This window comes from Sander vitreus, chromosome 11 (genome assembly GCF_031162955.1).
Source record: "Sander vitreus isolate 19-12246 chromosome 11, sanVit1, whole genome shotgun sequence".
Taxonomy (NCBI): Eukaryota; Metazoa; Chordata; class Actinopteri; order Perciformes; family Percidae; genus Sander; species Sander vitreus.
The window spans coordinates 9827157-9833156 of record NC_135865.1 but is presented as its reverse complement, the minus strand read 5'-3'; the positions used below and the strand labels follow the sequence as shown (position 1 = coordinate 9833156).

Below are 6000 nucleotides of genomic sequence, written 5' to 3'. Positions count from 1 at the left end.
GTTTTAACCACCATAAGGAACCTGGACAACAAGGTGAGAGATTTTGGTAAACAACTTAAAGAAAGCTCTGACATGGTTGCCAGCATTATACAGCAACAATGGAGCTAGTTAGCTAGGTAGCTAGCTAAAGTTAACGTAATATATTATGTGTCCCTAAGAGCCAATGTGGGTTTAGGGTTTAACACTTATCTTACGATACATCCGAGGGCTGTATGCTGTAAAGCCTGTAACGTGGATGAGAGATAAAGCCATGGATGTATTAAGAGATGCTCTATTCACGAAACTGCAGGCTAACCTAGCACAACATAATGATTACACCTCCTTGGTTGTCTAAATACATCCATCGTTTATGTAGATAATCATGGTAAGACCTTAAGTACAGACTATGTATTATTATTTACACTTCAAATATTCTTTTTGCAATCAGTACAAATTGTATGGTCTTTTAATTCAGATGAATCCATTCCACAAGCAAGAAAGCATTTCAGGACGGAGCGTGTGTCTGGAAGCCCTGTCCGTAAGTTAACATTTATGCATGCATTTAAGAAACCAGTCATATTTCCTACCATGGAACTACTGACACTCAACCTGGTGCATATCACGTGACTGTTCTGATGCGTTTGTCCCTTCCTGCCCTTTTTCAGGTCAGCAGATGTTACTGCCTCCACCACCTGCATTTAAGTGTTTTTTTTTATTATTTTTGTTAGCGATTGTCTAATGTAACAGCATAGGTTCATCTTTTGCAATGGCATGTGCAAGAAACCTACCATAAATGAACTGACCAATATTCATATCTACTTTCTTTTTAGATGAGTCAACATCACACAGGAAACTAGCCGGTTGCCCAGAGCTGGATGGGTCTATTGTAACGCAAGCTCTGCCTGTCACTTCATCTTGGGACCCAGTTGAAGGTACAGTGGCTTTGAATTATCCATTTCCAATTAAATACAATTTCATGACAAGGAACTTGAGAGTAACTTAACTTTTTTGTTGTTGTAAACAGCAGAACTCATCACACAGAGGGAAGTAACTCATCACACAGTGAGGTAAGAAGACTCACTTAAGTTGTTCACATATGAAAGTATATAATGTATAACAACTAAAACCATTAATTATTCCCTAGCCATGAGGACATCCATGGATACAGGCACGGAGAACTGAAGGCTCTGTTAGCAACGATTAGCTCCGTTAGCGGTTAGCTCCGTTATAGGAGTGGCTGAGACTGCCACGGACAAAGGTAACAACCAGACTCTGATAAATGCCATTTGGGGAGCTTCCACAGCGGTGTGGCCACGGTGTTTTGTACGGTTTTATTAGTACAATTAATCCCAAGGCAAGAACACCAGCAATATGCTACTACCAACGGTAGCGTCTGAGCCTGAAGTGACTGTGCGAGACTGTGCGAGTCCCGCCCGTCCTCTGAGAGACCTTGGGTTCCGGAAGTAAATTTCCCATTCATTTCTCCCATTGACGTCTGAAAAAATCTGTATATAAAGAATTTTAGACCATGCCTTAGGCTAACCAGGTGGTATGTGACTCATAAGCATACAACGTATCATTTAGAGTAAAAAAAACAAACAGAAAATCCCAAAAAAGTCAAAGGTACAAGACTGTGTACATATCGTCATCTCAGAGCGCTGGAACTACTCCTCCCATAAACCACCGCGCACCACTGAACAAAGGAAGCTAACGTTAGTTTAGCTAATTCAGCTAACCGCTAGCTGAGACAGCTGTAATAACTTTAAAAGACCCTCAAAATAAAACCTGAAAATAACCGTTAACATATGTAACGGCTGTTACGTCAGCTGTAGACGGCTTTACCCAGTGTTAAGTTTGAGTTAACGTTATTTTAGACTGAATCAAGCTGTCAGCTAGCGGTTAGCCGAATTAGCTGTTAGCTAAACTAACGTTAGCTTCCCGGCAGAGGCTAACGTCAGAAGCATGGAACAGATCGTGATCATGATCGTGATTCGTGCAGTGTCGTAAATCCTCGTGACGGATCGTGCAGGCAGCACGGATCGGGTACTGACACCCCCCTCCTCACCAGCATGAGTTCCACCAATCAGAGGCATCACTGTGGGATTGTTCAGGATTGTGGGTAATGAAGTACTTATCCAAGACATCGCGAATAAAAGACATTTATCTCAAAACAAGGGTAGTGCCCCATGATTTGTGGTCTCTATATGAGCATATACAATCGCTGAGTCATGTCGTCATGCTGGTTTTAAGTCTACCATCGACGGTTACGATTTTATGGCTTATACTCCACTGTGGGCGGGACTGTTGAGTTCTTCACGAGGGGAGGGGCTGGAGGCAGCTGGTCTGGGTGCGCTGTAAAAAATGTTGCCTATTCATGTTTTTAACACTAGGTTGCCCGCAGATGCGCCTGCCTATTAATCGGCTTGATATACTGGGATATTGGCCGATGCCGATTATGAAAAAAATGCCAAAAATCGGCCGATTAATCGGTCGACCTCTACTACAGATCCCTGCACACAAAAACAACCAAACGAAAGAACAGCTTCTTTCCCACTGCCATCACTCTCCTGAACTGCTGATAAGTGGGGTCATCCCCACTTTGGCCATTCAGCTACACATTACATACTTTATCATTCCAATATGCATTTTGCACACTACATTTGCACTATTACTTTGCACTCTACATTTATACAATATATTGTGTTAATGTGTTAATTTTTTTATTTTTTGGTACCATGGTTGTTAGGTTAGGGGAATGTAAAAAAAATAACATTAGGGGAACGTTCCATAAACTTACTTAAGGGTTAGGGGAACGTTAGGGGAACGTTCTCTAAAGGTTACAACGGTAGGGGAATGTTCTCTAGTATGTTCTGGGTAGTAATGTTCTGCAGTATAATGATGCCAATGATAAAGGAGCTATACTAATAAGTATGAATGTTATAGGAATCAACTGTGGTTAATATAGTTACTAAGTGAACTAAATGCAGCACCTATAAACTTACAGTGCACAATGATATTAGCTGTAGCTGTTAACCAATGTTACAAGTAGGCTACAGACATGAGTGTTGACTAAATCACGAGGTGGTTAAATGCACATAGCCTACAGAGCACAGAAACTGAGATTCACTTCACAATAACCTCCTACACTATTATAAAAGTTAACTTTAACATATAAACACACACAAGCAAGATTTCAGCAAACTATAAGCACACAGAGTGTGATATAAACCGGCGGTATCACATATTAACGGCGATTATTAGCTAAGTAGACTCTAACGAGTGTGCCATGGTGAAAGGAAAATAATGCAAAGCGCAGTGCCGCTCACTAAACCGGCATCAGACTGCAGTATCGCCGACCACCTGCAGGGGGCGTGGACAGGCTTTCCAACAAGCAAGCTCATTTAAAAGGCAACTACGACTACATGTGCGTCTGCCCTATTTCTGATACCGTGGTGGCAGAATTTTTTCCGTGGCGGGACGCCACTTCCAAATCAACATAGAGGAAACACTCTATTATATGAATACAATGATGTCATGTGAATCAACCAGTGTATTTAGTTACCTAAGTGCTAACTTGCTTTGGTGTTTGTAAAGCATGAAAGTTCAACATAGAATGGTTCACATAAGAAAAGTCCCCATTTTCTATGTAGATGCACTCCCCTACAAAATTACCCTAGTTGAGAATAATTTATTATTTCCAAATAGAGCTATTTATGTCGTCTTGTTTGCAGGAAAAAAACAAAACACAACAATTATGTCAGTTTTTTCAAATATTGTGTAGCCCTAACCACAACTGTGACACATGCCACTATATTGATGAGGACTGGCGGGTTAAATCGGCCATCCTACACACATCTAGGAGGGCCCGAAATAAATATAGAGATACTATGTTGTTTGGATTAAGATTTATATAGAATGATGTTCTGATTCAAATATATCATCTGTAACAATTGTCTCATAATATATCTGCTACTCCTGACAATACATCAAACTGACACCAAAATGGCATAATGTTTCCACATTTCTGTGTTGTTTGACTTAAATTCGTTCTTCATAAAGCTGCAGGATGTTTTTGCTTTGCTGCTTCCTTTATTCATAACAACTCATATTGTATTGGTTTTATTTTGAAATTGATCTGAAGCTGTGAATCACTTCCCCAGTTGATTACGTACATTAAAGGAGAAGTTTGTAGAATTTGGAGTGCTGTCAGTAGCGAGAAAAACGAAAACAATCGGTGCTGCCTACACCGTGTTATCCTCCTGCTAGATTTTGCAGTCAACAGGCTTAAACAGGGCAAGTTTTAAACTTGTTTTTTAGCCTCTAAACATGTTTGAAATGTCATTTCAAGTGCCTACCCATGTGCAGTTATTCCTACCGAGGGAACACAGTGAATCTGACTGCAGTAGCTGTGACAGAAATGCATAAAAGTTGTGTTAATCCATACCTCTGTTTATTTCCTGGTTTCTGGTGAAGTCCACACTAGTCGATTGCCGAACTCATACAATCCAATATTCCAAAACATATTTTTCCCCCCAAAAAACGATTTGCCTGGTTATTTCCATAGTAATGACTGTAGCAACAAGCTGTAACCTGACACCACACCACAGCTCAGCCTGCAGAGTGGCCGGCTGGAGTTCAAAAGTTCAACAGCTATCGCGTGCATGCGCATAAGGTAACCATAGCAACGGTTGAGCTTGTTGGCGAAAGCAGAGAGAAGCTCACAGAGCTGACAGACGGAGCTTGGAGTTAGATCAGGAGGAATATGAGAAATGGTTCAAGTTTGTGTTATATGAGCATGTTCTAGACCTAGGAAAAGAGTACTGAACTATTTTTTCTTTGTACATTTCAGATTATGTATTAAAACTAGGGCTGTCAAACGATTACATTTTCTTAATCACGATTAATCGTTGAATTTCTAGTTAATCCACGATTAATCGCATGTTTTATCACATGATTAAAATTCTATTATTTTGCATTTCAGAACAGTCTTTAAGTACATATTAACAATGGAAAGCCATTCTTACCAGTGTATCTTGATTGGGAATCAAATGTATGCAAAGAAAGTGACTTTATGAAATTGATTTAAAGATTTGTATTTGTTTATTATACATTTAATCTAGTCACACATTTGACTTTAACAACAACTTTGAATGCACCACGAGGCTGTAAATTACCAGTTTCATTGAACGCACCGTCTGTGTTTTTCCGACAACAGCAGCTGCAGATTGTTATATCCCGGTGTTGAATCCTCTACAATGAAATACAGTCACACTTTACACCGTTTAGCGTTAGCTGTCAGCATTGTAACCATGTTTAATCCAGCTACTAGCTAGCGGTAGGCTAACGTTAGCTGCTGTCGAGTATAGTGTTAACTAGCTAGCAGTAGGCTAACATTAGCTGCTGTCGAGTATAGTGTTAACTAGCGTCACGTGCAGCAATGTTTCTGTTGCCTGTAACGTCTGTTTCAGAGCATCAGAGAGAAGTGCAGGCATATCAGTGGCACCGGAATGAGGCACCGAAATCTGCGTTGCTATTCCTGCAGCAGCAGGATGTGTTACGAGGAAGTACGGCAAAATAGTAGCCTGTTAGGCACGACGCAAAGCCGAGTGAAGTGAAAATAAATTAATAAATGGCGGCATGCGATTAATACGATTAAAAAAATTAACGCATTATGCTCGGCCCTTAATCTCATCGCGATAAACGCGTTAATGCTGACAGCCCTAATTAAAACACACACGCACTGTACATACTTTACATTGTGTCTAAATTGTGATATTGTAATTTCCTTTTTGTTGTTGTTGAAGTAAAGACACAAAAGCACAAATGAAATGTGTACTGTTATATTATAAAACCACTGATAACAGACAGATGTTAGCAATATATTATAGAACTGTACAATTTACTTATTCTTACAATTTACTTATTCAAAAATATTCTTTACTTGTAAAATATACATATTCTTACTTTTTCCTAATAGAACTGTGCAATTGCACATCAGATTGGGATGAACTATCCATCTGA

The 6000-nt window shown here is 39.8% G+C and overlaps 1 long non-coding RNA gene across 1 annotated transcript; it reads left to right on the top strand.

Annotated features, from left to right (window-relative positions):
- LOC144525708 (uncharacterized) lies at positions 1-678 on the top strand. Its single transcript, XR_013502703.1, has 3 exons — positions 1-33; positions 455-517; positions 645-678. It is a non-coding gene; the product is annotated as an uncharacterized LOC144525708 (long non-coding RNA).
- The last annotated feature ends 5322 nt before the right edge of the window (positions 679-6000 follow it).